The sequence below is a fragment of the Thunnus albacares genome, chromosome 6 (genome assembly GCF_914725855.1).
Source record: "Thunnus albacares chromosome 6, fThuAlb1.1, whole genome shotgun sequence".
In the NCBI taxonomy this organism is placed as follows: Eukaryota; Metazoa; Chordata; class Actinopteri; order Scombriformes; family Scombridae; genus Thunnus; species Thunnus albacares.
The window spans coordinates 13,714,425-13,730,117 of record NC_058111.1 but is presented as its reverse complement, the minus strand read 5'-3'; the positions used below and the strand labels follow the sequence as shown (position 1 = coordinate 13,730,117).

The following is a 15,693-nucleotide window of genomic DNA, read 5'->3' as shown; positions in this document are numbered from 1 at the left end:
TTACAGATGATGGGGTAGATCTCGTCATGGTTGGAATTTAGAAAGCATATTCAGTGTTAATTTGCGTCCTCTCTTGCTACATAACGTCCGTGTGTGCCTCCAATTCCTCGTATAAATGACAAACGTATTCAGGCTCACGTTACCGTTAGCAGTCTAACTAGCTAACGTTGTCGTCGTTACCGTTACCCTGAAAAAACTGCGGGACAAGCAAGCATATCTCTCACCAATCCAACGTTAGCTAGTGACGCTGTGTTCAGCCAGCGGGTTGTGGGGCCCATTCAGCTGGTTCGTCAACAAGTCATCGTTAACCATTAGCCAGGTTAGCCGAATTAGCTATCAGGCGTTAGCCAGGTTAGCTAGGTGAGCTCCCGTACCGTCTAACTCTAAAACCCAACCTACACATCTAGTATTAATAAAATCAGACATTGCACTGACAGTAAATCAAACGGGGCTGTTAGCTTACACGGCAACATTTGCTTCAATCGTACAATGACACTGTCTAATATCGCAGGGTTAACGTTAGCTGTAACGTTAACACCGTGCCAGCATGACTCTCCGTCCAAGCCCACACAATCCGCTGCACCTTCTAGTCCACAGCCAGCCGGAAAGCTGTTCCCATCCGACATTAAAATGAGTCCGTTGACCTACTGACTGGAAGCAAATGTTACCGCTGGCTTCAGCGGAGTCGGCACCGCCACAAAATGTTAGCTAGCCGCCATACCATAAGCTACCGTCCTCAACTTCACTGTCGCGTCCATCATTGTGAACCATTCGAGTTACATTTATATACATCTGCGAAAACGTTAACGTGCATTTTTTGAGCCGATGAAGGCTGATGTCAAAGAGAAAAAATATAATTGCTCACCTCTGATGGCACGATCTTCATTTAAAGTCCAATAACCTGTATGATGAGGAAACTTATCCAGCTTGAGATTCTCCCCTCCCTGCACGGTTAGCGAGTAATGTTAACGTTAAATCCGATCCCCTTCCTCTGACCGGCAAACTCTAAAATAACTCGCCAGCCAGATTTAATACGCCTTTCATATCCCAAGCTTTAATGAACAACATCGGCGATCGAAGCAACTTTTGACTAACGTTTCTATCAGCTGATGACTAGCAACATGCTAACGTTAACTAGCACGCATAACTTACTAGCTAACCTTAGCGAACTGGCTCGCTAGTTGACAAAATGAACGCAGCTAACATTAGCTACCTGCCCTGGCTAGCCTCAAGCTAACGACTCTAGCTACCGCTGAATAAACGGTATGCCAAATTCTGATTTTAACGCTGTCTTTGCAAAAATTTAGCGTCGGCCACTTCGATAAACGCGACAATACAGTTAAATTCGGAGTGTTTCAAACATGAAACAGAAACCGTGTCCTCTGATAATTTTGGTTAGGAATTTTTGTGTCAATTTTCACAAAATGGCGCGCGGTCCAAACCTGCGCAGTGAACCGGCCCGGTGGACCAGAGACACGGACAACTCAGTTAGTGCGGCGCCGCCTAATTATTTCAACTATGTTAAAACGTCGGCCTCTTGATCTTCATAATCCGATCCACTAGACGCATTTCGTTATCCAAAAACGTCAAATATACATCCACTGACAGCATTATTCCGGCGGGAAGGGAGAACATTTGAAAAGACTGAGCTGGGGAAAAAAACCCTCCTGACAAAATGGCGATGCTCTAGCTTGTTGCCATGGCAACTGTCAATCAAAAAAAATAAAGTACCCGGATGTACCAATGACGAATAAAATCTAACTGGCCAGAGTTACAGGACACATAACTCCAGTGTTGTCCCTGTCTGTCTTTTTTTAACAGTGTTTGGCCTGTTGCTACCGGCCGGCGAAGATATATACCGTCAGACTATGTTTATATTTCCAATTTTGAAACCACCATAACCTATTATGATGGTAACTTTGCTCTTGTGATACCACAATAGGCTACTACTTAGATAGTATAGTAGTCTGGCAGTCTACATTATGTTGGCCTGTGTGTTTTTTCTGATTTCTTTGGGGATTTGAAGAAAAATTAACCAAAAATAATTTACAGAGCTATAGATTTTAGAATTACTGAGGTCAATAGCCCCCAAACACACTCCCTACCAGGTAATTTTGGCCAGAAAGCAAAAAGAATTAATAATATTAATAATAAAATAATTTAGCCTACTACACACCACTAATAATAATAATAATAGTAGGCCTTATAATAATAATAATGTATTTATTCACATAACTGTCGGCTATAACTGTTCCACATACTTTCTGTAAATCTGATTTGCCAACAGGATTGTCTAAAAATGCTGTATCAAAGCTTTCTTCTCAAATTTAAGTATTAGTATTGAGTCTACAATACTTGAGTCGGCTCATAATTTACCAACCTTTTGAAATTTTTAATTCAAAAATATAAAAAGCCTCAAATTCACAAAATGAATAAATACATACTCTACAGACCTTACAGATCTTTCCTTAGATATTTAAGTACATTTGTTCTAGTTATGAGTTCTTAACATACATGTATATTATGGTACTTTTAGAATATTTCATTTTTTGCTTTTTTAATTTAAAGACTACCATTCTCCAATAACATGTCTATTTGTACATGTCTGTGTGTTTATGCACAACATAAAGAAATGGTTACAATGGATTTAAAACTTTGCATAACATGTAGTTGTGCTTTTTTTTATTTAGCATAGGTATTTAGGCAAACAGGCATTATGTGTAATGTCCTGGCCTGGCAGAAATTACTGTTCCCTGAGGAAAGCCTCATCAAACATTGCTCACTTGTCCTTTTCTTTGATTCAGTGTTTGAAAGCATATATACTGATTAAATAGTACATACATCCATGTTTTTCTTCATACAGTCAGCAAATTCTTGATTTATATAAGACATTTAATTGCAATTGTTGAGTCATGCAACTCAGAGGAAAGAATGTTTGTAAAGCTTTTGCTCTGACAGTAGTACAGGCACAGGTAGTCTCACAAGCCAGACAAGTCTCGCTAGTGGATAACACTTGCAAGACTTGTCTGACTTGTGAATACATATAGACAAAAAACTTTTAAGGGCTAGAAATGTAAAGACCTTGTGAAACAAGTTGGATTCATGAAAAAGGTAACTTCCCCAGGTGACCTGTGTAACATTATTTTGTGCTATAAGATAGTAAAAACTGTACAATGATTACAGTATCATACAATAACATAACAGTGACACAATCACATTATAGGCCTAAACATTTTCATGTTACATATTTGCGCAATGTAAATTAATATATTCATGTTATGCAAGGCTTAAACTAAGCATTGGAAAATGTGTGTAGTGAAACAATTCTTGTTTACTTGTTGCAAACTTTTTAAAAAACAAAAACAAACATATGCAAACATTAAAGTGACATATATTTAGTTTGTCACCTCTCTTAAACTCAGTGTATTTTTCTAAACAACTACTTGCCACAACCTTTAGGCTTCAAACTTCAGGTTAAAAGTTAGAGCAAGGTTAAAAACAAGAGTAACTGTTCGTACACTTATCCAACATTGGAACAGTTGGATAAATTAAACCAGTGGGCAATATAGTGTACCTACAATTACTGAAAACATCATAAAGTCAGTGCAGTATGTGCACAAGAAATCACACTCAAAACTGATTGGGACATGTTGCAATGGTCTGCTGTACCACTCTAAGTCTAATTTATAGCTATTTATTAAAAGCATTCTGTGGAAGGTAATCTTTGCTTTCCTTAAAGATCCCTTCCAGATATGTTTGAAGATGTATATAAAATACTCTACCTTTAATAATAATCTGTATCTAAGTTTTTCCACAAAAAAAGTTCAATTATCTTGTTAAAATGCTTTAAATAAAATCTTCTCTCTTTCCCTCATTTAAAAAATATATTTATATTTTTTATTTCAAAAGTTTAACTACTGGACAAACGATGCCTCCTACTTCACTGCAAAGTCCATTCTTAGTGTATGTGCATTTGAGGTTTGAAGTCTCCACATCACACTTGAATAAATTGAATACTGGACCATGATTGGCTTCTAAACAAGTTGTATTGTGAAACATCATGCCTTAAACTTAGAATTTTGGTGAGCACAGAGAAACTTTCATCACCAGCTGGTGGATATGAAAACAACCTTCTAGTATCAAACTTTGCACATAGATCATTCTGCACATTCAAGGTCAAACATCCAACTGAGGTAACAATAAGCAATACACATTTTTGAGTGGAGGGGGACTTTAAATATCTACTCCATTTCAGACTATTTTGACAGTTAAGCAACATATGGGGCAGTTGGCATTATTTCCCCCAAATCCTTCAGTCACAAGAGGTCCTTGTATGACATCTGTGATAAGTGTCAATGTAGGACATCTGCTGGTTGTATGCAAAATCTCACTTTTTTAATTATTATAAACTTAAGTGTTACATTGAAACTATTCAGTGGCTACGTTTACATAAATATCTCTCTCTATATATATAACTGCAGCTTTGTTTTTGTTTTTTGTGGGAAAATATGAGTGGACCAAGGCAGTGATGTCACCACTGCAAATTGTGGTTTGGAAAAATATCAATTAAAAGTGTATTCTCCCATTGCATTTTAATGCTACCTCAAAGACTTGCAAGCCATTTCAAAATTTTGATGGGCAATTCTGAATCCAAAGAGCAGAGGGCATCATGATGGCCTTTCCTTCTCTTAATAGTTAGGACTGTCCATTGAATTTAGACACAGAAAGAAAAAATGGACGTAGCTGCTACCAGCAATCCACGCACTCGACAATCAGGTGGTCGTTTCTTATTATCATATAGGACAGAGACTTGATTCTCAAGCATCATGTCTGCCTTGGCAGCTGCAACTCATGGTTGGCTCCAGTGCTGGTGGAGCTTCCAGAGGCACTGTACAGCCATGTGACAGCCTGGGACTTGTCTGAGCCATTTTGGCCAATTTTTGTGGTTACGTGGCAGTACATGATGTCAAGGGTGGTAACCACTTCTTTTACTCTTTGCATGCATCTCTCAAACTGGTTTGATGTTTCAGTTGTATAGCATTTTTTGTACTAGGTGGTTTGAGTCGGTCAAAGCTGGTATTTTTTTTTAAATCAGGGATGCTTTTATCCAATATACCAGTACAGTACCGCTGCCAATGGGAGCCTAATCAATCATTGCCTCAACATGCAATCAGTGTATCCTTAGTTTTTATAAGGAGTGTTACGGGAACATCTTTTGGGGTTGTATGTGTGGCATTTCTATGAGATTGCAGGAAACTGTTCAGTGGCTGATGAAGAGAGCCCTGTCATTGTGAAGCCTTCTGGGCCTGTTTCATGCTGTGTACAAATGTTTTCACTGATCCATTAGTGGAGCAGAATGATATATATTTCTCTCAATCAACTTTAAGGGACCTCCCAAATTTTGGGAAATAAATTGAGTGCCATAGTTGCTCATAAGTTCTCTATCTCCAAACATTTGCTATGAATATTCACTGCCACTACAAATGTTTTCTCCTCAAATGTGTCCACATGTTACTATGGCTCTTCCTGTCAGTCTCAGGCCTCATTCATAGAAGTGATTTTTTTTCATCATAAGGTCAGATGCTACCAATAACTTTACTATCCAGCAACAACAGCTCCATTTACACTGATTGTACAACAGTCATGGGTAATTTAGGCAAATCACAAGTGTCCATCCAATCATCCATCCATTCATCCATCATTTCTCTTAAGAAATCACATATTCAGTTCAGGGTAGGCTGGGAAATTTAGAGTTTCCAATCCACCTAAACTTTGTGTCTTTTGACTATACAGGTAAACCCTTGTCAACACAGGGAGAACATGAAAACACCACAGAAAAAGTCCCCAGCTGGTCAACGAACTCAAACCTAAGACTTTGTTTCTATGAGGCAACAGTGCTAACCACTGCTGTGCCTAAAAAATGGCTGTCCAGTCCAGAATTTCCCTTCTGACTGAGTATAGACCAGACATTATTTTAACTTATACGACCACACTGCGCAGACACAGATATTGGACTGCCAAGGCCTCTACATGGTAACATTAGGCAAAACAAACCTAAAGGCATACAGGTCCTATTTTAAAGCAGAATATGACAACCTAATCAGGATTACAAGGATATTCTCAATGTTTGTGGACAGGTTTGTAAAAAATATGTTGCTTTTATCATATGTTCAATTCAGAAAGCCATTTGCTTGTTTAGTTACACAGCCCATTAGCCTCTGTAAAAACATATGGGTGAATGATTTTTTTTCCTGAAGCTGATTGTGTGGTTGATCGCGCAATAGTTCCTTACCAATTTAGCCATGTTTTCAATGTTGTTGTTTTTTCTACATGTGAATGCATTAATGGCAGATATTGAATGTTTCATTCGTGGTTGATATCCACACACTGTATAGACAGAGTTTTCCCTTTTATGTTTCAGTGCTGAGTTTGTGTTCTATCAATTCATAACTTCTATTGCCTATTACCTGGTAACTGTTTTACCTGCCTGTTCCAGATTCCCTATGCTTGACTGCAGAATCTATGATTTAAAAAATATATATGTCCAGGGTGGGGGAAGAAGATCCTGAGAAGGTTGCCCCTTCTCAGGATTTCTCAACATGCAACAGCAAGAATTATGAGTTAAGTATTTCATGTGTTAAATATAAAGGTGGCCAAAGGTTGTAATCTAGTTTGGGCTGTCTGTAGACATTTCAGGTCATAGTTAAACCCATATATTATCTTTTTAAAATGTTAATTCACCTAGAAACTAGAAACCAGAGTCAAATTCTTTGTACATGTCAACATTCTTGGCCAGTAAAACCGAGTCTGATTCTGATTCTGATTCTGATTCTGATCTATACCCAACAGGGTTTGTTTACAAGTGAGGTGCAACTGCAGTAATGATGTTCACTTCTGCCTACTTTCCCAGATTAGTCAATATCAGTCATCAAGTTTATCACCTGCGTCTGTTCTGAGCCATATGTCACCCCAAAATTATGATTTTTTAAAATTCCTCCTCCCCTTTATCCAAGAATCTTTAACTGTACTCTCAGTCCTCAGACAGAACAAAACTTTCAAAGGTACTAGCAACTACTTTAAGAACAGCAAAACAATACTAAAAGCTTGTATACACCAAATCCGCTGGTTCTGAAAAATTTTAACATGGTCACTTCCATTTCATTATTTGCAAGGGGTGCTGCTTAGCCAACAAGCTTTCATTTGCTAACCCAACGCTATAGTCAGAGGGTAGCCTATCCAATACAGTGTCTTTGAGTGAATGCTATCAGTGAATGATGGACCACAAATTGTAACTTGTAGCCCACAGCAGCAGTTCACAGCAGTTCACAGCAGATGCAGCGTGAACCGACAACACACAAATCTCAGTGGCCACCACAGAGACCCTAATGCACATGAAGCGACTGCAAACAGTGTTTTGCAAGATTAATGCATAATGACTGTCAAACCACACCTAATGTTCAAAACCCACAGGAAAAAAAACAAAAACAAGCATTATCTATGTTTTACAGAGTCCCCCTGGGTTCAGCTGAGAAAAAAAAAAGATCCATGTGTAAATCTGTATTCTTGGTTTAGAAATCTGTGCACACGATTTATGGGCTACTTGTTAGCCAAACTATGTGTCATGACAATGTGAGAGATTTCCAGTAATGGTGCGACTGCTTATGCGGTTATGAAGCGTCAAATAGGGTGAAGACAATTTAGAAAATTTTAAAATTATTTAAAAACAAAAAAATATAATATAATTAATAATAATATTATAATTATATTACAATATTTAAAATTAATGTAAAAATTTTAGGGCACGATTTACAAATCTTGCATGGATTCGTTATTTAGAGGACACGGATTATGAATCCAAGACCATGGTTGTGCACACAGATTTCTAAATCAAGAGTAAAGATTTACACATCCATCTTTTTTTTCCTTTGAGAAGGGTCCATCTGCAGTCTTGCAGACCTACACAACAAACCCATTTCACTACATGACACACCTACTTCACTACCCACCCCCACCCCCATGATGCTGTGTCCATAGCATGCTATGACACACCCCCCTGACTCCTGACCCCTAACCCTGCCATCTTGCTTGTGTGACATCATTTGGAGCCAGAGCCTGCGCAGTACAGTCAGTCAGGCAGCGGGATGACGGCCCACAGGACACCCCCCTCATAACATCACACCCTCTTTTTATATTGTCAAATAACTAATTAGAAACAAACTTATCAGAAAAATGAGCACTTGGACAAACATCATCATGATAAGAACTACCTAAAATGACAGAAACTGGCTTTGGGAAAAATTTTGACGTGTACTTTGATATTTTAGTTTGGCTCATGTGCCATCCGCTAACATGGAGGGGGCGGAATTTATGACCTATACTGCAGCCAGCCACCAGTGGGCCATCGAAATGTTTTGGCTTCACTTTTGGAGAGCTGTCATTACATCCATCTGGATCATGGATGTATTATAAGAGCTGGATACTGGACCGAAAATGGCGACCATTCAGTCCAATAAGAATTGCCCAGCTGATGCATACACCAAAAAAAGTGAGAAGGGTTTATCTGCAGTCTTGCAGACTTAAGCTTCATGTATACTCCCAAGCGACAGCTGCAGACACCATGTATGCGTAATAGCTCTGTTTATACTACCTTCTGGAGTCCGCTTGGAGGACGCGTTCAACACATACGCAGTAGATCGGCATCTACAGGAAGACAGTGTTGTCACTGCATGGTCACAACAAATTGAAGGTACGTGGATGTCCGCACAGAGCCTACACATACACCCTGATGCCTTGCTGGACTAGTGCATGTAAAGTGATGGACCACCCAGCCACTTTGGATGCAGACTTTGAGTAAAACTTGACAGATGAATGGATGGATCACAGCACAACAACCTAGAGTATGTTTAACTCATACTGTAAGTTTGTTCTTGCTTGGGTACAGTCTGAATATTGATACTGCTGAATATTGTGGATGCAGTGGTTGCTGATTGTTGCATTTACTGCTTTTGCTCAAGTTTGAGTTAATATGTGGAGATATGAGTGGATCATTCGTTTGTGAACAAAAAGTTGGATGTGGATGATTGACACGGATTTGGATCCTCTTTTAAGTTTTATTGTGTGTGCACTGCTGGTTAATGTCTATATAATTGGATCAAAGGCTGTTTCACTTGAAAATGGAGTTGATACTGAAAATGTCAGAAGAACAGTCACCCTCACTGAAAAGGCCTTGGTGTGTAAAATTGAGAAGCTCCAGAAAGAATGCCAATCCAGAGTGAATAAAATAAAGGGTGTCATCACTGCATTGAAAGATCACATGAAAAATGACACCAGTGCTTTACAAGTGCAAGCTCAGCTTGATTTTTTGATGCAAATGCTGGAGGACGCAATTTCACTGCATGAGTCACTGATGTCTTTAATACCTCAGGAGGAGCAACAGAAACAAAATGCGTGGTTCACAAGCATCAATAAATATAACCAAGGGTTTATTGAGAATGTAAAGTAATGGCTCTCTGAAAATGAATGACTGACAGACTGGTCTGGTATATGTCCGGACATGGACATATAAGAAAGGAGAACTTGGAGGGACTACTTAACAACAAGGATTTTGAAAATCCTCCAAGTCTGGAATTGGATGAGCCACATCTTGATAATAAATTTTCTTCACATCAGGAGCAGGATGCCTTACCTGGAATGACACATGATGAAATTAAGCCAGGTGACAGTGTCTCAAATATTAACAGCGGAAGGCATGGTTCAAAATCTAGGACTTCAAGTACCTTTACTACTTCTGCCCATATTAAAGCAGAAGCTGATATGGCTGCTCTTCTTGCTCATCAAAGATTACTCAAGGGAAAACATGATCTGGATCAACAGGAAGAAGAAATAAGAAAAAGTAAAGAGCGATTTGAACTTGAAGTGAAGATAGCAGCATCAGTGCTAAGGTGAATATCCTAAGAGCCTCAAGATGTGGTGTGCAAAGCAGCATATCCAATAAATCTAGTGGTATAGAATCCTATTTAAACAAAATGGAGAGAGGAGCCCATGCTGCTCTTTATGCTGATGCTGATTCATTTGTGCCTTATGGCCAAGGAGAATATGAAAATCCAATCTCAGCCAAAGGTGTTCCTGGGTCTCATTTGACAGGTACTAAGCCAAAGGAAAGGAAATACCATGCCATGAATGTTGAATCACAAATACTCCAGCAGAGACCGACCAAGCTTGGGAGGGTTCAAAACATGAAGCCTGATGTTTAAACATCTCAGTTTGGAGGTGCAAATGCTCCTGTACCAGTCACTGGTAATTTGTTACCCATAATGGGAAGACAAAATGAAATAACTGCTATGCTGGTGCATCAACGAAATCTCTCATCTTTGCCAAACAGAGAAATTCAAGTGTTTGATGGAGACCCTCTACTGTATCATGCTTTTATGAGATCCTTTGAGCGCAGTATTGAAGAAAAGACAGGTAACGCAACCGACTGTCTGCACTTCAAGGAGCAGTACACCAGAGGTCAACCAAGAGAGCTTGTCAGAAGCTGTCAACAAATGGCTGCAGACAGAGGATATAACAAGGCAAAGGCTTTGTTGGAAGAACATTTTGGAAATGAGCAAAAGATTGCATGTACTTATTTGGACAAATCCCTCTCGTAGCCGGTAATTAAGTCAGAGGATGTCAAAGCACTTCAAGCTTATGGTCTCTTTCCAAGAGGGTGCTGTAATAACATGGATGAAATCCAGTACATGCCTGTTAATATGCTGACAGTAATAAAGAAGTTGCCATACAAGCTAAGAGACAAATGGAGAACATTGGCTTGTGATATTCAAGAAAGGCGTCATCATAGAACTACTTTTCCTGACATTGTAGGCTTCATTGAGTGTCAGGTGAAAATTTCAGCTGATCCTGTAGTTGGTAACATACAAGATACTCCAAAACAGTGCAAGGCAAAGATGGCAGCAAAGAGAATTAATCAGCATTGCATACAAAGTAAAGGAAGTTGTTTTTCAACTACAGTTACTTCTGTGGATGAAAAGGCCCATAGGAGAAAGGAAGGAGGCTCACTGGACAAAACGGCTTTCCTATACGGCAAGGGTAGACATACACTGGAGTTGTACTCTTTATTGTACTCTTTATTGGAAAGGAGAGAATGATTGCCTTCTTGAAAGAGCATGGAATCTGTTGTGAGAGTAAACACTGCAGGAGGTGACTGTCATGTAAAGTACGTGGATCCAGACATCTTAGCATGCTTCACATTCACCTGAAGGACAAGGGAGCAGAGAAGAATCAAGCAGTTACAGATACTGACACAACAGTGAGCAGTGCTCTGGTTGCGGTACAAACTAGTGGTCTTACTGGGGCCGGTGAGCATGACTGCAAACTTTCCATTGTTCCAGTCAAGGTCAAGTCTAAAAAGGGCCATAAAATTGTGGAGGCCTATGCCTTTTTGGACCAAGAGAGTTCAGCATCATTCTGTACAATGACTTTTGATGAATGGGCTGGATATCTCAGGAAGAGGAACCAAGATTTTCTTGTGCACAAGGGGCCAAGAAAAAGTTGTGGGAAGTTGCATTGTATCGGATTTGGAGGTAGCTGGCCTGGACAGGGGCCTCTACTGTGAAATGCCAGATGTTTATAAACAGAAGAAAATGCCTGTGAGTAGGAGCAATATACCAGGACAGCAGGATCTGTTCAGATGGCCATACTTGCATGGAGCACATCCACCTGAAATGAATTCAGATGTTGAGCTTTTGATTGGCTTGAATGTACCTAGAGCTGATTCCAAATGAGGATGGTGGGCCATATGGTATTCAGACTATGCTGGGATGGACTGTTAATGGGCCGCTTTGTACCGGTGGAGCAGACTGTGAACAACCTAGAATCACTGCTAATTGTATCTCAGTTGTGAGATTGGATGAAATTTGGAAGCAGTAGTTTCAAGTAGACTTCCCTGAGTGCAGCCAGGATGAACAGTTGGGTCCATCAAGGAAAGATTGTCAGTTCATGGAAATGATCAAAAACACTGTTAAGCTGGCGGATGGTCACTATAGCATTGTTATACCTCTGAAGAAAAGGGAGGTGAGCATGTCTGATAACCACAAGCTAGCGGAGCAACATGCCCTGAGTCTGAAAAGGAGGTTCCGGAGAGATGCCCCATTTCATGCAGACTATGCTGCCTTTATGCATGACATCATTTCCTGTGGTTATGCTGACAAGGTGCCTGCTAAAGACCTGGCATATAGCCATGGTAAAGTACATGGTATATTCCACACCCTGGTGTATACCATCCAAAGAGGAAGATCAGAGTTGTGTTTGACTGTGCTGCATCATTCCAAGGTAGATCACTGAATATACAACTGCCGCAAGGACCTGAGGCCTCATTTATGAATGTTGCATTGGCACAAAGGAAGGTGTACGCCACTTTCTAAGCAAACCTTGGGATTTATAAAAAACATACTTGATAGGAGAATGTGCGGTCCTCCACAGAGACTTTGACCCATGCGCATACATATAAACTGGAGAAATGAGAAACTGTGACTCCAATGGCAGAAGGATGAAACTTGAGAAACGGTTTGAAATTGATACCATTGTGTGAAATAAATCGAAATATTACTTCTTATGTATTATATAGGAAGAGTTCATTTACAAAAACAGATAAAAGCCATTCTTAAAATGAATAAACAAACACCTGTTTGATTGATACTCTCTGGAGTGCACACAAAATAAAGATGATTTAGGATAATAAATGGAGATATCTGTTTTTGCAAAAGAACCCCTCAAATATATTGCACAGTTTAATCGGGAATCATATGTAATTGGATCTGTAATTATTAGACAATAGGCCTACTTGCCTATTATGAAATTCATTCTCATAAATAATAAGGTGAACAGTAGGACAAATTATGTTTAAACTGATGCCATTGTCGATGCGTCAGTTGGACAGATAGGAGTGCATAGTTTCATACTGTACATTGTTATCACGTTTGTTGCGCAGAACAGTCAATGAGCCAAACAGTGCTGCTGTGCGCCACAGTGTGGATGTGACGCATCACTTATAAATACACAAGGTATACCTGGGTCATCCGGTGCGTCTTGCATATCTGTGCCCCCCTCCATCTCCATCACTTCTCCACTTAGGAGGGATTCCCCTATAATTCCTGCAAGTTGCTCATCAAAGGGGTTGAGCTCTGGTGTCCCCTTTTCCCTGCCCGTGGCACAAACACTCTTGTCTGTGTAAGGCTATGTGCCTTCTACTTTTATGTAGGACCACTTTTTTATTTCGTAGAAGGTCTGACCTTCTGAGCAAGCAGCATTCACTGCGTCCACTACATGCTGCCACTCCAAAGCCTTATTGGCATTTGTAATGCCCACACTGTGTCCACCAAACAATATCTTTTTTCTTGCTTCAACCTCCCCAACAAGAACTTCAATTTCACACTGGGTGAAATTTCTTTTTTTAGCTTTTCTGTCAGAATTTTCCATCATTGTCCTCATGTGCCATGTGTGCCATGTGTTCACGTGCACCAAATTTCGAGTTGATTGTGATTTATAAAGGGAAACCGGTGTGGGACGTGTGTGCGCACTGTTATAAATCAGAATATTTTTGTTCGTAAACACTTTCTGTGTTTCATCCACACACAATCTTTTGATGTGAATCCTCTGCACAGTTTTAAAAATGTGGCCCCTGATCTCCCCAGCTCATTGATTGGAGTCATAACCAGATTTAGGAAGGAACCTGCTGTTTTTGATGGCAGACACTGAGGCCATGTTTTATCAGGTGCATGTGCCAGCTAAAGATTCTATCCTGCTACAGTTTCTCTGGTGGCCCGGTGGAGACTTCTCTCAACACATGGAGGAGTACAGGATGCTTGTCCATCTCTTTGGAGCAACCTCATGGTCAAGCTGTGCGAATTTTGCTCTTCAAGTGTGCAGAGAATATCAGAGACTCCTTCAGCCAGCAGGTGGTGGATACTATTATGCACAGTTTTCACCTGGATGACTGTCTTACTTCAGTGGCCTCTGAGTCTCAGGCTGTAGCTCTCTGTTGTGACCTTTGAGCCATTTGTGCCACAGGGGGCTTTCAGCTAAAGAAGTGGATCAGCAACAGTTGAAGTGTGCTGGCTGTAATACCTGAAGAGGAGAGGGCAAAGGAAGTGAAAGAGTTGGATCAGGACTATGACATATTTCCTGTTGAAAGAGCATTGGGCGTACAGTGGTGTGTTCAATCCAATGCATTTAAATTCAAGATCGACCTTTGACCCATAGAGGGAATCTGTCTATGGTCAGTTCAATCTATGATCCGCTTGGTGTATTGGTACCAGTGGTACTAAAGGCCAAACTAATCTTACAGGATCTGTGCAGGAAAGGCCTTGGGTGGAATGACATGATACCTGCATCAATTGCAATGGAGTGGACAAAATGGATACAGGAGCTCCACCTACTGGAGGATTTCAAAGTCAGCAGATGTTTCAAGCCTGTGGACTTTGAAACTGTGACTTCTGCTCAGTTACACCATTTTGCAGACGCAAGTGAGGTTTGTTATGGAACAGTTACCTACTTGCTTTTGCAACACCAACAACACCAATGCACAGCTGTGCAGCATCTTTATTGTGGGAATGGCCAGGGTGGCTCCCTTAAAGCTAATTACCATTCTTGGACTGGAGCTAACAGCAGCAGTGGTAGCAGCACGCAAGGACAGATTGTGGAGAAAGGAATTGCAGATGTCACTGCTTGACTGTATGTTTTGGACTGACAGCACCTCAGTGCTGAAATACATAAAAATGAGACTTCCAGATTTGAGCATTTGTGGCCATCAGGGTCTCAGAAATCCTTAAAATATCTCATGCAGCTCATTGGAGATAAGTGAGCACCTTATGCGACCCTGTAGATCTTGCTTCCAGGGGACTTGGAGTGGAGTCATTCCTCAAGGATGCAGAATAGATATCTGGCCCACAATTTCTGATGCTGCCAGAGGAGCAATGGCCTACAAATCCAGATGGTTTGAAAGAACTACCAGAACAAGATGATCTAAGGTCAAAACATGCATCTTGGCTTATGCTGTTTGTGCTGACACAGTGAGTCAGTTGAACAATTACACCTCATCCTGGAATCATTTGAAAAGTGATGGGCTCACTCAAGGTCATATGAAAAGAAAACAGAAGGATATTCTGAAGAAAGTGCTGCAGAGTGTCAAGGATTTATTCCATGTTTCTCTCTCTGTGGGGGATCTAAGGGAGGCTGAGCTGGAAATAATCAGATCTTGTCAAAGGAAAATATTCCAGGAGTTTTCCAGCCTCCAAAAGCGACAGAATGTGAAACTGACAAGCCACATATACAATCTCAACCCATTCTTGAAGATGGTACTTGAGAGTTGGTGGACAGCTTAGTAGGGCAGCTATGCCTGAAGAGTCAAAGAATCCAGTCATACTGGCCAAAGATCTGAATATCTCCAACATCATCCTAAGACAAGTGCATAAGGAAGTTGGCCACAATGGTATAACCCACATGATGGCAAGGCTATGCCAGGAGTATTGGATTACAGGCAATGGTGTGGGTAAAAGAAAGATCTTGGCAAAATGTGTGACAGGTACAAGGAGTTCCGGGCAGCCAACAGATGGCAGATTTTCCACGCAATAGGATATCTCCAGATGAACCATCATTTACCTCAGTGGGAGTAGACTGTTTGGTCCATTTCATGTG

The 15,693-nt window shown here is 40.4% G+C and overlaps 1 protein-coding gene across 3 annotated transcripts in view; it reads right to left on the bottom strand.

The window, feature by feature from the left end:
• Positions 1–1,693, bottom strand: part of dyrk1ab (dual-specificity tyrosine-(Y)-phosphorylation regulated kinase 1A, b) — a 12,133-nt gene extending 10,440 nt beyond the window's left edge. Inside the window, exon 1 of one of the 3 annotated variants that reach the window (XM_044353255.1) lies at positions 866–1,693. The gene's annotated coding sequence lies outside the window, so the exon portion shown is untranslated. Of the gene's footprint in view, positions 1–4; positions 829–865 lie in introns of those variants that run through there. The other 2 variants (XM_044353258.1, XM_044353256.1) reach the window with 2 other exon arrangements.
• Positions 1,694–15,693: the final 14,000 nt, after the last annotated feature.